This window comes from Phyllobates terribilis, unplaced genomic scaffold (genome assembly GCF_046119375.1).
Source record: "Phyllobates terribilis strain yellow unplaced genomic scaffold, ASM4611937v1 Scaffold_11__3_contigs__length_659146591, whole genome shotgun sequence".
In the NCBI taxonomy this organism is placed as follows: Eukaryota; Metazoa; Chordata; class Amphibia; order Anura; family Dendrobatidae; genus Phyllobates; species Phyllobates terribilis.
In genome coordinates this window covers 574219740-574238421 of record NW_027362771.1, presented here as the reverse complement: position 1 = coordinate 574238421, position 18682 = coordinate 574219740, and the positions used below count along the sequence as shown (strand labels likewise).

Sequence of the window (18682 nt, the reverse complement as noted above, 5' to 3'; positions counted from 1 at the left end):
CAGTCCCTATTTGGTGTTATTATGTGGTCTTGGTATGGAAGTAATCAGTCACTATTTGACACTCTCCAGTTTATTATAAGTCCCTGATATCATCCTGTCCCATCCACAAGTCATTACAAGTCCCTGATGGCGTCCTCCCTCCAATTCAATCGTTCCCTCTTATGGGATCATCTCTGCATTGCTGGACAGGTCTGGAATACAGAAGAGACGGTTCCCTTCCAGGACGTAGAAACCAATGGACAGAACGTATAGTGGTGAGTGGTGATAGTCTGTAACCAGAAAGGAGGAGCAGACGGCCGATAATACAGGAGAAAGTCATTGTGCCAGAGATCATGTACAGAAGCCCGGATAGCTCAGTCGGTAGACCATCAGACTTTTAATCTGAGGGTCCAGGGTTCAAGTCCCTGTTCGGGCGGAAGCTTTTAATAAAGATGAAACCAATAAACGCTATTTCTAAAGGATATAAGAGACCTAGGGAAGGACGAATGATGGCGACTGTTCAAGAAAATATCACGGTTACTGTAATATCTTTGATTCCAGTTAGTTTTGGGTGGTGACCTTGTTTTCCTTAGCTGCACTTTTGGCGCCAACAACAGGCGATCACTGGTAATGTAATATAGGAACTTGTGCACAGTCTGTATAGAGGGCACTATATGGCGGTATTCAGTCACTATTTAGTATTATAATGTGGTGATGGTATGGCGGTATTTAATCACTATTTTCTGTTATTATGTGCTGATGGTTTGGCGGTTATAAGTCACTATTTGTTATTATATGGTCACAGCATGACAGTATTGCTTCTCTTCTTGCGCCATCATCAGGAAGTTCCTGGTAATGCAATCCTGTAATACATAAGTGAAGGTTCCCCCAGGACACAGGAGCAGACAGTCTGTATAGCAGGAGGTGGTGACACTATGGTCAGATGGAGGATGAACCCTCTCCCCTCCCCCAGCCTGGGAGGCTTTTCTTTCTTTCATTACAGTCTTAGGGGAGGGGTGTTATTAGCATATCCACTCCCAGAATCCTTTGCTCCCACAGTCCCCTAATGACTTTGTCTCTCCTCAGTGTAGACAGAGCCCCAGATCCGGAGGCCGCAGCTCCTCACAGATGGCCTCCAGCTTTGCGCAGTGGCAGTATCAAAACCCATGAGGTTTATCCGAGGCGTGATTATTGCTAGTTGAAAACTTTTCCCAATACCCCGCCATGAGGGCTCGTAATACAGTCAGCATGGCAATTTTTGACAGTCTCCCAGGAGACTGAATAGGTGGTTGAGATAGATCTGAATCGGCCATGTGCTGTAGGATCAATATTCTAGAAATTATAACATTTCAGGTATATTTCTATGCCAATGAGAACTTGTTCCATGCAGGAAGAATTATATATATATATATTTATCTGTGTGTATAAAGATCAAACACCCACTTTTCCAAAAATAAATAAAAAATTAACACATTTGTTATCGCTTGGTACATATATAAAATACTATTTATTATATACGGCGTGCACCAAAACAGAAGAAAGTGTAAATGGCAAATTCTCTGGGATTTTTTTGGTCACCTCCCAAAATATGATGGAATAATAAGAGATAAAAAAGTCATATAGACCCCAAAATAGTACTGATAGTATATGTGTATATATATATATACATATCAGAAAATGTAAAACAATACATGAAAAAATTCTATATATACTGTACATATGTGTGTATATATATATATATATATATTTATATTTATTTATATGAATATATAATTAGAAAAATACAGGTGCAGCACTAGCAAAGTTATTACAAAAACAGTTGGGTGCTAAATACGCCTTACAGGCAAAACCAAACCTCAAGACGTCCAGCAAAGACAAAGGCAGCGCTCCATAGTCCAATATAGGGGGATTTATTGACCCATCACGTCAGGGCAACGTTTCGTTCAAAATGTGAAACTTTTTCCAGCTTGAAAAAGTTCGCCCTATATTGAACAATGGAGTGCTGCTGCGTTTGTCTTTTTTGGATATATATGTATATATAAATATATTTTTATTTCTTCTTTAAATATTATAAATATTAGATATGAACATTTTTTGAAAAATCTAAAAAATGTTAAAGATTATATATATATATATATATGCACATAATTTTTATTTTTTCTTTAAATATTATAATATATATTTAAATATATGTATATAAAATGATATATATATAATATGTATTTAAATATAGATATGATATGTATATCTATTTTTTTCTTCTTAAACTGAGAAAATACGATTTATTTAAATATATTTATTCAATATATACCGTATATTCCGGCGTATAAGACGACTTTTGAAGACTGAAAAATCTTCTGTCTAGTCTGGGGTCGTCTTATACGCCGGTAATGTTTTTGAACTTTCAGAAATTGACATGCGGGGATACTCTGGGGGTGTTAATAAGCTGCCGTGGCCGTATCTCTGCCATGTGGGAGTTAATATAAGGTGGAGGGAGTTAAAATACGGCGGCGGTAGGTCCAGACAGTCAGCGCTTCTGTGCTGAAACTGACACAGCGCAGCGTATTCCCAGCAGCGGAGACAGACAGAACCTAGCGAACTTTTCTGACACATCGCAGTGTCTTCCCAGCTCCGGACACAGCGCAGGGCTTCTGTGCCGACAGCTTTCACTTGTCACAGAAGCGCTGCGCTGTGTCCGGAGCTGGGAAGTTTTAAACAATCACACAGCCCCATACTGCTTCCCCGCAGCCTCCCACCCCGATCCTCCGCTCCCCTCGCCACCTCCCATCCCGATCGTAAGTTAGGACCGGGCGGGGAGCGCAGCACCAAGGAGCGGGGAGCGAAGGACCCGGGCGGGGAAGCCGGCAGTGAAAAGACTTCACCGCCGGCTTTCCCGTTCTGTGCTGCGCTTTCCTGCCGGTTATTTCAAATGAACAGCTGAGGTATCAGGTGATGCCGATCAGCTGTTCATTTGAAGTCGCCGCGGTGCCCTCAGAGGGTTCATGTGAGTTCATGCTTCACTGCATTGCATGAACTCACATGAACTTTCCCACGGTCTCACAGGTCAGCCTCACCTCCCAGACCCGTCATGATTGGTGTGTGCGGGTGTCTGTGCGTGTGTCTGCGAGTGTGTGTGGGGTGTCTGTGCGATGTCTGCGGGTGTGTGCGGTGTCTGTGAGATGTCTGCGAGTGTGTGCGGGTGTGCGCGGTGTCTGTGCGATGTCTGCGAGTGTGTGCGGGTGTGTGCGGTGTCTGTGCGATGTGTGCGGTGTTTGTGCGATGTCTGCGGGTGTGCGCGGTGTCTGTGCGATGTGTGCGGGTGTGTGCGTGCAGGCAGACATAGGCCGATGTGACACTACTACTCCCATCGGCCTATGTCTGTCCCCCGTCCATTCCTGCCAGCAGGATCAGCTCGATGGGAGCAGTAGTTCCCATCAGCCTGATCCTGCTATATAAATTGCCCTACTGTGTCCCCAATAAATGTTAAATACATGTCATTGGTGGCCAGTGGTTACCTACAATAAATTAGTTCATACATTACCTGTCCCCGCCGATCGCCACCTAAAATAAAGTAAAAAATAAAAAACTACACCTATACTCACCTAGACACCTAATTCCCCGAAGCCATCGATCTCCTGTAATAAAATATAAAATAATAAACCACAACCTTATCCTTACCCCTCCGTAGTAGTCCACGAGTGTCCCACGAAGATCTCCAGTTTAGAGCAGCCACATAAAATGTGACCGCTCTAAACCACTGCCGCCGCTAGAATGACGGGGCCGTAAAGCAGCCCCATCATTGTATAAGCGGGTTCACTGGAGTTCAGGCAGCGCTGCTCCGGTCAGCTTCTTTACGGCCCTGCTGTATCGTGAGAAATTCCCACGGTACAGCAGTGCCGTAAAGGAGGTCTCCGGAGCTGCGCTGACTGAATGCACTCCGGTGACCTCAGTCAGTGGCTCCCGCTGCCGGGAGCGGACGTGTTCCCGGCAGCGTGAGCTTACAGCAGCCATGCACAGCTGTCACCATCTCCAGATGTGACAGCTGTGCTTGAGAGATCAGCGCAGGAACGTGGACAGGTAACTATTTTTTTTTTAGTAAACTAAGAATTAAATAAAATGGTGTGGTTTATTTCAAATAATTTATTTTTTTCTTGGTGTAGTGTGTGTTTTTTCTTTTTAACACTTTGTAGGTTAGCAATGGGGGTGTCTTATAGACGCCCATCATTACTAACCTGGGCTTCATGGCAGCTGGCGCTGACATGAACCCCAGCCCTATTACCCCCTGCCACCGCTACAGGGCAGTGGGAAGAGCGAGGCTAAGTGCCAGAATTGGCGCATCCTATGGATGCGCCATTTCTGGGGCGGCTGACGGCTGGTGTTTCTAGCCTGGGAGGGGGCCAATATTCATGGCACCCTTCCTGGGCTATTAATATCAGCCCCCAGCTGTCTGCCTAGCCTTTGCTAGCTATTAAAATAGGGGGGACCCCACGTCATTTTTTTGGGGGGATCCCCCATTTTAATAGCTAGTAAAGGCTAGGTATTCAGCTGGGGGCTGATATTAGTAGCCTGGGAAGCTCCGTGGGTATTACCCCCTTCCCAGGCTTCAAACATCTGCCCCAGCTGTCTGCTTAACCTCCGCTAGAGACTAAAATTAAGGGGAACCCCACGCCAATGTTTTTTTAAATAAATCCTTTATTTTAACACTAAATGACAAGTACAGTAACCAACACTATCACTGTACTTCATATATATGTGACTGACATGTTTCTATCTATCTAATCTATGTATGATTCTCTATTCCTTCTATTCTAAATTGTCGGGTACAGATGCTGAATTGCCGGCCGGCTTTTTTAAAGAGACGGTGCATGAAAACACTATTATTTTTTTAAATAAATCCTTTACACTAAATGACAAGTACAGTAAGCAACACTGTCACTGTACTTCATATATATGTGACTGACATGTTTCTATCTATCTAATCTATGTGTGAAGCTCTATTCTTTCTGTTGTAAATTGTCGGGTACCGGTGTATGCCGCTGATGAAAATGGATGATAGTAATGTTGTTGTTGTATGCCTTATGTTTATGAGTGACAGTTTTCCTGCTATATACCTGCATGTCATAAGAATTTAAATTAAAAAAGGACCATGTTAAATTCAAATCTGTTTTTTTTAAAATTTTTACCGGTGTTTGGTATGCGTTGGAAAAGGGGTAGTCCTATACGGTGAATATATCCTAAACTCTATTTTAACAGGAAAGTAGGGGGGGTCGTCTTATACGCCGGAATATACGGTATATAATTTTAATTTTTTTCTTTAAATGTCTTTGATTTTTTTTCAGTCCCTTCGGGGTTTAACCCTGCGATTGCCTGATATAAGAGACCCGCAGCCGCTCCGTACATCATGGATCGCACCCAGACTGTGGACCGCAGATTTGTGAAACCGGTCTTAGATTAACCTTTCCTCTGGACGGAGCTCCGCCGTTATGGACGGGTCGTGTCTGGAATTACTGCTCAGCTTTATTTTAGTAAATGGAGCTCAGTTGCAATACCACACACAACCTGTGAACCGGAGTGGCGCTGTTTTTGGAAGAAAGCAGCCATGATTTCTAATACAGTACATGTTTGTAAAGCACTTTGTTTTTTTTTGGACAATGAATAGTATTTATTAGGTGAAGTTTTCTGTACTTGTATGTACAAACATAGCAGTGACAGGGGCCTTCACTAGACCCCCGGCTGTCATGGTAACCCATCGGCACCATGCAATCACATTGCAGGAGTGGGTGGGAATTTGGGGGGTCGAGATGGGTGCAGACAAATCACGACCATTTACATGCCGCTGTCAGACATTGTCAGAGGGTTGAACAGCAGCGATCAGAGCTTGCACCGGTGGTTGTCTTTGTTTCCCATAGCAACCAATCACGGTCCGGATTTCATTTCTTACACAGCTCTGGTAAAATGAAAGCTGCTCTGTGATTGGTTGCTATGGACACCAAAGACTTTCATAGCAACTGTTTCTTTCTGGGGTCACACAGACTTTTCTACAGAAAAAATAAATAAATTAAGAAAAACACTAAAAGTGTGTGATAAAAAAACAAAACCGCAAGTGATGGGGGAAGGGGAATCACAGACCCAACCTAAGTTAGAGGACAGACCCCACAGGGAGAGAGCGTGGTCTCTTTCGATGTACATGGAGCCTTTCAGCTGACTATGATCCGGTCTAATCACCTTAAAGGGGTTGTCCAGGACAGAAATCTTCAAAGTGTTTCCGAGGATAAACGTCTCTATGTCACCAGACTTCCTAATATCCAGCGCTGCCTTCCTGTCGCTTCCTCTGGTCTTTGTTGACAAGTTGCTGGCGAGACATCACAACTACAGAACGTGACCACTGCAGCCAATCACCAGACTGATGCCGACCTCAGTGATTGGCTGTAGTGGTCACAAGTTGTGGCATCACTGCTGCAGCCTCTTGACAGGACGGGAAGCAATGACAGACAGGCAGCTCGGAAGTATCGGGGAGTGAGGAAAACACAGTTTATTATTATTTTCACTGGGCGAGCCTACGGAGATAGAAAACTTAATAATAGAAAAACCCTTTAAAAAGTTGAAAAAATACTCGCCTCCATACTTCATAAACAGCCAGTCACTGTACATCCTCTTAGGCCGTACAGATGTGGGATCACTGCAGCCAGTCTGTGATCACATTGGTCACTGCTATGGCTAGTGATTGGCTGCAGCGGTTACATTGTAAAATGGTTAAACAAAACTGTCTACACACCTTCTTATAAGAGACAGACTAAATATTATTCATTTTCTTTATGTTGCTGCCATGTTGGCGTTCCATTATGTTGATCTTGTTGCACATAGTACAGGCTCCTGTTGCACATAGTACAGACTCTTTTTGCACATAGTACAGGCTCTTGTTGCTCTCATGTTATGTGTATGGTCCGAGCGGAAGTGACGGGGAACTGTGCAGAGATGGCGCTCGGCCTTGTGGCTCCAAATGGTATTACTGTGTGACTGCGTAGGTGACCCCTTGAACATCGGATGTTTCCTGCTACTCAGGATCAGTCATAGGGGGCACACAAAGCAGGCGGGAGCTGTGCACATCAGTAGTTATGGTGTGCAGCCTTAGGTCACTTACAGAGGGAACATAACCTCTGTGACTGACCCTGGCAGGTCCAAGGAGGCATTCATCCTATGGGCTTCAGTGAGCGTGCATGTAATATATGGTATCAGTATAGATCCCTTCATACTTCCCAGGTGCAAGAAATGATGTATTTATATAATACAAGGTGTTAGTTGTTGTTAGTTCCACACTGAAATCTTACCATTCCTATGTTTTCCACAGGGCCTGGATAGCTCAGTCAGTAGAGCATCAGACTTTTAATCTGAGGGTCCAGGGTTCAAGTCCCTGTTTGGGCAGAATTGTTATCTAATAAAATTTCATGACATTTTTTTTCAAACAACTGCATGATATGTATGTAAGGTCACCTGCACAGTTTCCCATATTGTGGCATCCATAGGCCACAGATTACACCGTCCCTTTTTGGATCACCTTGGGGAAGACCCGGCTTTATACAGATTTCGGGTAAGTATAAATAACCCGAGGCTGATTCGTTAATTAGTCAGAAGTCACATTGGTCAGTTTTTGTCAAGGATTAGAAAAAAATGTCTGTTCCACACTAGTCCAGAGTTGTGTCCGGAGCCGCCAGCCTGATTTTTATTTTTTTTCTGAACAACTTTTCGAAAGTCACAAACAGAGAACATGGTTTATGGACACATTGAAAACCCATAAAGAACTGTCTAGAAATTTCTGGATGGTGCAAAAACCCGATTAAGTCTGGTATTACTGCTCAGCTCTATTGAAGAGAATAGGGCCTAGCTGCAATACCACAAACAACCTGTTCACAGGGGTGGCGCTGTTTTTTGTAACTCCGAAAAATTGCTATAAACTAGTAGTTGCATTTTTGAGACTGAATCATGCGGTTATAATAGATGTGCTTTCCTATTTTGTGGAGGTGGGAGATCTGACTTGTCTGCAGGCTGACGATGAAAGAAGTGGCCAATCTATTTTTTTTTCTCTCTGTTTTCTAAAAGCCACAACATTTTTATTTCTCCATCCGCGTTGCTGTATGAGAGCTCATCTCTTGCGGGACGAGATTTAGTGTTGTATGATAGCATTCATTTTGCCATAAAATATACTGAATAGTGGGAAAAATTCCAAGTAATGAAAAAGTTTTGATTCCGCCATTGTTATTTGAGTTTTGATTTTTTGGCGTTCAAGTTGCTGTAAAAATGACCTGATAACTTTCTTCTACTTGTCAGTGCGATCATCGTGATGTCACATTTTATATAGTTGTTTTACTGTAAAAAAAAAAAATCAAACTGCTTTAAATAAAAATATCTTGTTTCAGCCATCATATTCTGAAAGCCATAACTTTTATTTTTTGGGTTGTTAGAGTTGTGCGAGGTCTTGTTTTTTTCGGGGCGAGGTGTAGTCTATATTGTACCATTTTGGGGTCCATATGACTTTCGTATCTGTTTTAATTCCACTTTATTTTGGGAGGTGACATGACCCCTCCCCCAACCTCCCCTGCAATTCTGCCATTTAGATTTTTTTTTCTTCGGTTTCGGCTTGTAGCATTTGGGATAAAAATATTTTATTAGTTCAGATATTTAGAAACCCAGCAATACCCAATGTTCTAATTTTTTTACATATTGGTAAAAGGGGAGTGATTTTATTTTTATCAGTCCCCTTTGGGGACTTGGACCTGCGATTGCTTAATACTCACCTCTATACAGGCAGCCTCTGTACATCCTATTCTGGACGCACAGATGGGCATGATCTTATTTTTATCAGTCCCCTTAGGGGACTTAAACCTGCAATTGCTTAATATTCGCCTCCATAAATAGGAATAACGGTATTATATCAGTGCATAAACACCCTCCCCCAGCCTGGGGAGCTTTTCTTTCTGCCATTACAGACTTAGGGGAGGGGTGTTATTAGGATATCCACTCCCAGAATCCTTTGCTCCCACAGCCCCCTAATGGCTTTGTCTCTCCTCAGTGTAGACAGAGCCCCAGATCCGGAGGCCGCAGCTCCTCACAGATGGCCTCCAGCTTTGCGCAGTGGCAGTATCATAGCCCATGAGGTTTATCCGAGGCGTGATTATTGCTAGTTGAAAACTTTTCCCAATACCCCGCCATGATGACTTGAAATACAGTCAGCATGGCAATTTTTGACAGTCTCCCAGGAGACTGAATAGGTGGTAAAGAGCAGACTAAGGATGGGTGGTGTGCAAATAGCAATCTGTGAGCTTTGTGGTTGGAGTTTGTCATGTTAGTGCTTTCAGTTGTGCAATGTGGTGGCCATCTTTGTACTCGTGTGGTAGCTCTGATGCTGCCGTCTTTGTACTCCTTATAATACTGTGCGGCCGCCATCTTTGTACTGCTGATAATACTGTGCGGCTGCCATCTTTGTACTCTTGTGGTGGCTCTGATGCTGCCATCTTTGTACTCCTGATAATACTGTGCGGCCGTCATCTTTGTACTCTTGTGGTAGCTCTGGTGCCGCCATCTTTGCACTCTTGTGGTAGCTCTGGTGCCGCCATCTTTGTACTCTTGTGGTAGCTCTGGTGCCGCCATCTTTGTACTCTTGTGGTGGCTCTGATGCTGCCATCTTTGTACTCCTGATAATACTGTGCGGCCGCTATCTTTGTACTCTTGTGGTGAGTCTGGTGCCGCCATCTTTGTACTCCTGATAATACTGTGCGGCCGCCATCTTTGTACTCTTGTGGTGGCTCTGATGCTGCCATCTTTGTACTCCTGATAATACTGTGCGGTCGCCATCTTTGTACTCCTGATAATACTGTGCGGCCGCCATCTTTGTACTCTTGTGGTAGCTCTGGTGCCGTCATCTTTGCACTCTTGTGGTAGCTCTGGTGCCGCCATCTTTGTACTCCTGATAATACTGTGCGGCCTCCATCTTTGCACTCTTGTGGTAGCTCTGATGCTGCCATCTTTGTACTCCTGATAATACTGTGCGGCCGCTATCTTTGTACTCTTGTGGTGAGTCTGGTGCCGCCATCTTTGTACTCCTGATAATACTGTGCGGCCGCCATCTTTGTACTCTTGTGGTGGCTCTGATGCTGCCATCTTTATACCCCTGATAATACTGTGCGGCCGCCATCTTTGCACTCTTGTGGTAGCTCTGGTGCCGTCATCTTTGCACTCTTGTGGTAGCTCTGGTGCCGCCATCTTTGTACTCCTGATAATACTGTGCGGCCGCCATCTTTGCACTCTTGTGGTAGCTCTGGTGCCGCCATCTTTGTACTCCTGATAATACTGTGCGGCCGCCATCTTTGCACTCTTGTGGTAGCTCTGGTGCCGCCATCTTTGTACTCCTGATAATACTGTGCGGCCGCCATCTTTGTACTCTTGTGGTAGCTCTGGTGCCGCCATCTTTGCACTCTTGTGGTAGCTCTGCTGCCGCCATCTTTGTACTCTTGTGGTGGCTCTGATGTCGCCATCTTTGTACTCCTGATAATACTGTGCGGCCGCTATCTTTGTACTCTTGTGGTGTGTCTGGTGCCGCCATCTTTGTACTCCTGATAATACTGTGCGGCCGCCATCTTTGCACTCTTGTGGTAGCTCTGGTGCCGCCATCTTTGCACTCTTCTGGTAGCTCTGGTGCCGCCATCTTTGTACTCCTGTGGTAGCTCTGGTGCCGCAATGTTTGTACTCCTGATAATACTGTGCTGCCGCCATCTTTGTACTCTTGTGGTGGCTCTGGTGCCGCCATGTTTGTACTCCTGATATTACTGTGCGGCCGCCATCTTTGCACTCTTGTGGAGTGTCTTGTGCCGCCATCTTTGTACTCCTGATAATACTGTGCGGCCGCTATCTTTGTACTCTTGTGGTGTGTCTGGTGCCGCCATCTTTGTACTCCTGATAATACTGTGCGGCCGCTATCTTTGTACTCTTGTGGTGTGTCTGGTGCCGCCATCTTTGTACTCCTGATAATACTGTGCGGCCGCTATCTTTGTACTCTTGTGGTGTGTCTGGTGTCGCCATCTTTGTACTCCTGAAAATACTGTGCGGCCGTCATCTTTGTACTCTTGTGGTGTGTCTGGTGCCGCCATCTTTTTACTCCTGATAATACTGTGCAGCTGCCATCTTTGTACTCTTGTGGTGGCTCTGGTGCCGCAATCTTTGTACTCCGGATAATACTGTGTGGCCTCCATCTTTGTACTCTTGTGTCTGATGCCGCCATATTTGTGCTCATGATTCTGTGTTGTCGCCATATTTGTGCTCCTAGCGATCCCATTCTCAAGTTGTGATTATCACCACACATGTTGTTATTTCTCTGGGAGACCATACAGATTCGATCACTGCCACCAGATGTCAGGGGATGCAACTCAGCTGCCTCTTATGGTCAGGACAATTACACAATAGACTGACGAGTGATGGACGAGGCCACAGCTGCTTCTACTACAAGGCCGGTTATTGAGGAACTCACAGTGAGTGTACGGTATATGCACCTCCAATTCCAACGCATGGAATATATGTATATGTATATATACATATATATATATATATATATATATATATATATATACCCCCCGTATGGTCACTGCCAGCTCCACAATAACAAAAGGGAACCACTGCTCGCTGCCACCACCTCTGATTGGACACCCTTTACAGATAGCGTATGGCTTCAGGGTTGCGGTTTACAGAGCCAGAGGAACAGCGATATTAAATTTTATATAGTTAATAAAATATATAAATCCAGAAAGGTAGGCAGTGTTTATAAAAATATACAAAGATGATACAAAAGGGGAACAAAACAATATGGTATATATTCAATTACATAAAATAAAAGGGATAATAAGAGAAAAGTACTAAACCTAATCATGGAAATGAATCAGAGCTTAGTGGAAGAAAGTATTCCTTAGAGCAATAGACAGAATGACAGAGTACTGTGTCTTCCAGAACTGACAAATACCAAAAACACAAACTTTGCTTTTTATTAGATCAAGGTTACCCGCACATGCCTCCCCTCAGTGAGCTTATATGGGGGCCTGTCATGGGATGTGCTAGGTCTTTTAGAAGTTTATGAGATTTCCAACTTTCAGCATATCTTTGCCCCTGGAGGTCCCAGGTGGGAGATATTATTGTGTTTTCTATCACGATTTTACCTTTCTATAGAGATGAAACATGGCACAGATAGCATCATCCATCGGAATGATATTAAGTTGGAGGGGTTCGGATGGCCTTACCATGATGTGAGTGAATGCATTATGGTTGTCCTTTCGCTACAGCGCTGAAAATATTTCTCCCATAAATATCGGATTGATGCAACCCCAATATTCATCACTGACCACTGGCTCCTGAGTGTCTGAGATAATTCCATGAACAGAGGAAGCCCCTATACTTCTCTGCCTCTGAGCATAAGAATCCTAAGTTTGTTGGCTGGTTCCCATCAGATCCCTAAGGCCACGATCCCACTATCAGTATTTAGTCAGTATTTGGTCAGTATTTTTTCTCAGGAGTAGGAGCCAAAACCAGGTGAGGAACAATCAGAGAAAAGGTATAATAGAAATAAGTGCATAAATTCTGCATTTATCACCCACTCCTGGTTTTGTCTCCCACTCCTGAGAAAAAATACTGACCGAATACTGACCAAATACTGATAGTGGGGACGTGGCCTTAATGTAATTACCTGCTCACAGCAGGAAGTCCCTACTTCAATGTTCAGCTCTTTCTCACTTCCCCAGTTATAATTAATCCCATATGTTCAATGTGAGGGTGATATGTCCCATGTCTGGAGATATCTTTATGGATTTTACAATTTCTCTCTAAGACATCTGTTGCATTATCTCCCTCCACTACCTGGAAATAAAACTACTATTTTTCTGGGCCCATAAACCTTAGATCTATGGAAATCCGCAATTATTTTACACCAAATAGTGTAAAATGTAAAGAAACAGTAACAAAAAAATAATAAAATAGAATTTTTGGTTCCTGCATATAAAAAGCGACTGTAACATCATACGTACCCTAAAAAGGTACCGTTAAAAGCTCCTACAGCTCGGCACAAATAATAACGAAATGTGGCCCCACACAGCAACATCGCTGGAAAAATGTTCGCCATCCTCCCTGCTACCAATTCTTCTTAAGGGAGGGGTTTATTAGCATATCCACTCCCAGAATCCTTTGCTCCCACAGCCCCCTAATGACTTTGTCTCTCCTCAGTGTAGACAGAGCCCCAGATCCGGAGGCCGCAGCTCCTCACAGATGGCCTCCAGCTTTGCGCAGTGGCAGTATCATAGCCCATGAGGTTTATCCGAGGCGTGATTATTGCTAGTTGAAAACTTTTCCCAATACCCCGCCATGAGGGATCGTAATACAGTCAGCATGGCAATTTTTGACGGTCTCCCAGGAGACTGAATAGGTGGTTAATAGTAGAAAAAGAGCTATTGCTGTTTAACTGGAGTAATTCTATATACAGTTGTATTGGAGCCGTATGTTACATGTGTCGGGCTGAGAATTATAAGTAACATTTCACTTCCCCGAGGACAAGAGAATCAGCAAAGAAACGTGCGGGATCAATTACAGGATTACTATCTAGTCAGCTGCTTCCCCGGAGATTTCTCCATGTAGTCATGTTGTTGTTTTTTTCTTGTTATGTGGGCATGGTATTGCGGTATTACAGTCACTATTAGTTATTATCTATAAGTGTCTGATAACAGCATCCCTCAGCCAACAATTGATTAAAAGTCCCTTATGGCATTTGCCACCCCCCCTAATTCATCATAAGTCCCTGTATAGTGTTCTCTTCCACCCCTAGTTCATAATATGTCCTTTATAGCAGGGGTCTCAAACACGCGGCCCGCAGGCACAGACCCCTTGATGATCCCGACCTGGTCCAGGAGGAGCCGCCGACAGCAGCGCTGAATTGCCGCACAGAGACTGTTTCCCAGCACAGCATTTCCAATGACAGCCGCTGACCAATCAGAGGCCAGCAGCTGATATCTGCGTGTCGGCGCAGCGAGTATGACGTCATTGCCGTACGCTGATGTCAGCTGCTGGCCTCTGATTGGTCAGCGGCTGTCATTGGAAATGCTGTGCTGGGAGACAGTCTGTGTGCGGCAATGCAGCGCTGCTGTCGGCGGCTCCTCCTGGACCAGGTCGGGATCGTCAAGGGGTCGGACTCTGTGGTGCCTGCGGGCCACATCTGCAGGAAGGCCGCCGAGGGAACGGAGGACAGGTGAGAATCATCTTTTTTTTTTATGTGTGTGAAGAACAGCACAGGGGGCACATAGCCACAAGAGGGGACCTGGATGGGGCACATAGCCACAAGATGGGGACCTGGATGGGGCACATAGCCTCAAGAGGGGACCTGGATGGGGCACATAGCCACAAGATGGGGACCTGGATGGGGCACATAGCCTCAAGAGGGGGACCTGTATGGGCACATAGCCACAAGATGGGGACCTGGATGGGGCACATAGCCACAAGAGGGGGACCTGGATGGGCACATAGCCACAAGAGGGGGACCTGGATGGGGCACAGAGCCACAAGATGGGGACCTGGATGGGGCACATAGCCACAAGAGGGGACCTGGATGGGGCACATAGCCACAAGAGGGGGACCTGGATGGGGCACAGAGCCACAAGATGGGGACCTGGATGGGGCACAGAGCCACAAGATGGGGACCTGGATGGGGCACATAGCCACAAGATGGGGACCTGGATGGGGCACATAGCCACAAGAGGGGGACCTGGATGGGCACATACCCACAAGATGGGGACCTGGATGGGGCACAGAGCCACAAGATGGGGACCTGGATGGGGCACATAGCCACAAGAGGGGGACCTGGATGGGCACATACCCACAAGATGGGGACCTGGATGGGGCACATACCCACAAGATGGGGACCTGGATGGGGCACATACCCACAAGATGGGGACCTGGATGGGGCACAGAGCCACAAGATGGGGACCTGGATGGGGCACATAGCCACAAGATGGGGACCTGGATGGGGCACATAGCCACAAGAGGGGGACCTGGATGGGCACATACCCACAAGATGTGGACCTGGATGGGCACATACCCACAAGATGGGCACCTGGATGAGGCACATACCCACAAGATGGGGACCTGGATGGGGCACATAGCCACAAGAGGGGGACCTGGATGGGGCACATACCCACAAGAGGGGGACCTGGATGGGCACATACCCACAATATGGGGACCTGGATGGGGCACAGAGCCACAAGATGGGGACCTGGATGGGGCACAGAGCCACAAGATGGGGACCTGGATGGGGCACATAGCCACAAGAGGGGGACCTGGATGGGCACATACCCACAAGATGGGGACCTGGATGTGGCACATGCACATAGCCACAAGATGGGGACCTGGATAGGGCACATAGCCACAGGATGGGGACCTGGATGGGGCACATAGCCACAGGATGGGGACCTGGTTGGGGCACATTAGTACAAGATGGGGACATTACTACAAGATGTTTGCCATTATTACTATATGATGCTAAATGTAATACAATTTTACTGTATGTGGCCAATTGGGGGAAACAAAATTGTAAAAATCAAAAAAATAAAAATAAAGCATGAAAAAATATTGGGCACTAAAAATGCTGTTTTATATGTAAACTAAAGTAAACACAAAAAAGTACACGTTTATTATCGCCACATCCATAAGGACCCAAGCTATAAAAAAATAAACACGGCAAAAATGTTCAAAAGATGTATACAAAAAAAAATGGTATCACTAAAAATGTCACATTGAACAAAAAATGCGGCCCCCCAAATTCAAATTTTTTCCATTTGCGGCCCATATACCCAGCCGAGTTTGAGACCCCTGCTTTATAGCGTCCTCCACCAACCCCAATTCATTATGAGACCCTCTAAGTATCTTCCTCCCACAACTCAATTTATTCTAAGTCCCTTATGGCATCCTACACCACTCCCAATTCATAATAAGTCCCTTGTGGTGTCCTCCCGCACTCTCCTGTTTATTATAAGCCTCTGTATAGCATTAACCCCAATTCATTATAAGTCCCTGATATCATCCTGTCCCATCCACAAGTCATTACAAGTCCCTGATGACGTCCTCCCTCCAATTCAATCGTTGCCTCTTATGGGATCATCTCTGCATTGCTGGACAGGTCTGGAATACAGAAGAGACGGTTCCCTTCCAGGACGTAGAAACCAATGGACAGAACGTATAGTGGTGAGTGGTGATAGTCTGTAACCAGAAAGGAGGAGCAGACGGCCGATAATACAGGAGAAAGTCATTGTGTCAGTGATCATGTACAGAAGCCCGGATAGCTCAGTCGGTAGAGCATCAGACTTTTAATCTGAGGGTCCAGGGTTCAAGTCCCTGTTCGGGCGGAAGCTTTTAATAAAGATGAAACCAATAAACGCTATTTCTAAAGGATATAAGAGACCTAGGGAAGGACAAATGATGGCAACTGTTCAGGAAAATATCACGGTTACTGTAATATCTTTGATTCCAGTTAGTTTTGTTCTCCTTAGCTGCACTTTTGGTGCCAACAACAGACGATCACTGATAATGTAATATAGGAACTTGTGAACAGTCTGTATAGAGGGCACTATATGGCGGTATTCAGTCACTATTTAGTATTATAATGTGGTGATGGTATGGCGGTATTTAATCACTATTTTCTGTTATTATGTGCTGATGGTTTGGCGGTTATAAGTCACTATTTGTTATTATATGGTCACAGCATGACAGTATTGCTTCTCTTCTTGCGCCATCATCAGGAAGTTCCTGGTAATGCAATCCTGTAACACATAAGTGAAGGTTTCCCCAGGACGCAGGAGCAGACAGTCTGTATAGCAGGAGGTGGTGACACTATGGTCAGATGGAGGATAAACCCTCTCCCCTCCCCCAGCCTGGGGGGCTTTTCTTTCTTCCATTACAGACTTAGGGGAGGGGTGTTATTAGCATATCCACTCCCAGAATCCTTTGCTCCCACAGCCCCCTAATGACTTTGTCTCTCCTCAGTGTAGACAGAGCCCCAGATCCGGAGGCCGCAGCTCCTCACAGATGGCCTCCAGCTTTGCGCAGTGGCAGTATCATAGCCCATGAGGTTTATCCGAGGCGTGATTATTGCTAATTGAAAAGTTTTCCCAATACCCCGCCATGAGGGCTCGTAATACAGTCAGCATGGCAATTTTTGACAGTCTCCCAGGAGACTGAATAGGTGGTTGAGATAGATCTGAATCGGCCATGTGCTGTAGGATCAATATTCTAGAAATTATAACATTTCAGGTATATTTCTATGCCAATGAGAACTTGTTCCCTGCAGGAAGAATTATATATATATATATCTGTGAGTATAAAGATCAAACACCCACTTTTCCAAAAATAAATAAAAAATTAACACATTTGTTATCGCTGGGTACATATATAAAATACTATTTATTACATACGGCGTGCACCAAAACAGAAGAAAGTGTAAATGGCAAATTCTCTGGGATTTTTTTGGTCACCTCCCAAAATATGATGGAATAATAAGAGATAAAAAAAGTCATATAGACCCCAAAATAGTACTGATAGTATATGTGTATATATATACATATCAGAAAATGTAAAACAATACATGAAAAAATTCTATATATACTGTACATATGTGTATATATATATATATATATTTATATTTATTTACATGAATATATAATTAGAAAAATACAGGTGCAGCACTAGCAAAGTTATTACAAAAACAGTTGGGTGCTAAATACGCCTTACAGGCAAAACCAAACCTCAAGACGTCCAGCAAAGACAAAGGCAGCGCTCCATAGTCCAATATAGGGGGATTTATTGACCCATCACGTCAGGGCAATGTTTCGTTCAAAATGTGAAACTTTTTCCAGCTTGAAAAAGTTCACCCTATATTGAACAATGGAGTGCTGCTGCCTTTGTCTTTTTTGGATATATATGTGACGCGCCCCTGGGCCTGTGTCGCGCTGCGTTGCGCATGCGGGAGCCTACCCGGAGCCGGATCAGTAGAGGGTTGTAGTCTCGTGGCGGTGACCCGGTCCGTGCCCAGGGAGTCAAACTAGACGGCAGTCTATTAGTAGTAAATAGTTGATGACTACGCCACCCGTTGAGTGCAGCCAGGGAGCTGCTACTGCAGGGCAGACCGCTGAGGCCGGTGGTAGGATTGTGCAGCGTGATAGTATAACCCCCAACGGGAGGGGTATGGCCTCAGGGCAGCCGACGTGGATGATGGGGGTAGCAGGAACCACTCAGAGACGGTACGGTGTAGTTCAGGGTCTTTACTGGTAACAACGATAGACCCTCCCGGAGTACTTGCTAGCAAACGGGGCCTGGTCAGTCTTTGAGCAGATGGGATCTCCCCTGGCCAGGCGTAGTTGTAGGCCTCACAAACTGACTGTACTCTTCTGGCTACCTTGCTAGAAGCTGATGTAAGTAGCCCACGTCCCTGAGTGTACCGTGTGGTGCTCACCCGTATGGCCGGTGACTCGGGGCCTTCTAATGGCCTCCGCTCCACGATGGCGGTGCTGGTCCCACGCGTGTGACCGTGCCTTCGGGCTTCTGGGCCAGAGGACCTGAAATCCCCTGCCTGACGGATTCTGCTGCTGGGTAGAAGTTAGTCCCCACAGCCTCGGACTCCGGGTCCGGTAAAGAA

At 45.3% G+C, this 18682-nt stretch overlaps 7 non-coding genes across 7 annotated transcripts; all 7 read left to right on the top strand.

Annotated features, from left to right (window-relative positions):
* The first annotated feature begins 342 nt into the window (after nucleotides 1–342).
* TRNAK-UUU (transfer RNA lysine (anticodon UUU)) lies at nucleotides 343–415 on the top strand. Its single transcript has one exon. It is a non-coding gene; the product is annotated as a tRNA-Lys (tRNA).
* A 701-nt stretch (nucleotides 416–1116) lies between these two features.
* On the top strand, nucleotides 1117–1256 carry LOC141168431 (U4 spliceosomal RNA). Its single transcript, XR_012252168.1, has one exon. It is a non-coding gene; the product is annotated as a U4 spliceosomal RNA (small nuclear RNA).
* Nucleotides 1257–7328: 6072 nt separating this feature from the next.
* TRNAK-UUU (transfer RNA lysine (anticodon UUU)) lies at nucleotides 7329–7401 on the top strand. The gene has a single exon. It is a non-coding gene; the product is annotated as a tRNA-Lys (tRNA).
* Nucleotides 7402–9097: 1696 nt separating this feature from the next.
* On the top strand, nucleotides 9098–9237 carry LOC141168135 (U4 spliceosomal RNA). The gene has a single exon (XR_012251885.1). It is a non-coding gene; the product is annotated as a U4 spliceosomal RNA (small nuclear RNA).
* A 4047-nt stretch (nucleotides 9238–13284) lies between these two features.
* Nucleotides 13285–13424, top strand: LOC141168270 (U4 spliceosomal RNA). The gene has a single exon (XR_012252012.1). It is a non-coding gene; the product is annotated as a U4 spliceosomal RNA (small nuclear RNA).
* Nucleotides 13425–16324: 2900 nt separating this feature from the next.
* TRNAK-UUU (transfer RNA lysine (anticodon UUU)) lies at nucleotides 16325–16397 on the top strand. The gene has a single exon. It is a non-coding gene; the product is annotated as a tRNA-Lys (tRNA).
* Nucleotides 16398–17085: 688 nt separating this feature from the next.
* On the top strand, nucleotides 17086–17225 carry LOC141168257 (U4 spliceosomal RNA). The gene has a single exon (XR_012252000.1). It is a non-coding gene; the product is annotated as a U4 spliceosomal RNA (small nuclear RNA).
* Nucleotides 17226–18682: the final 1457 nt, after the last annotated feature.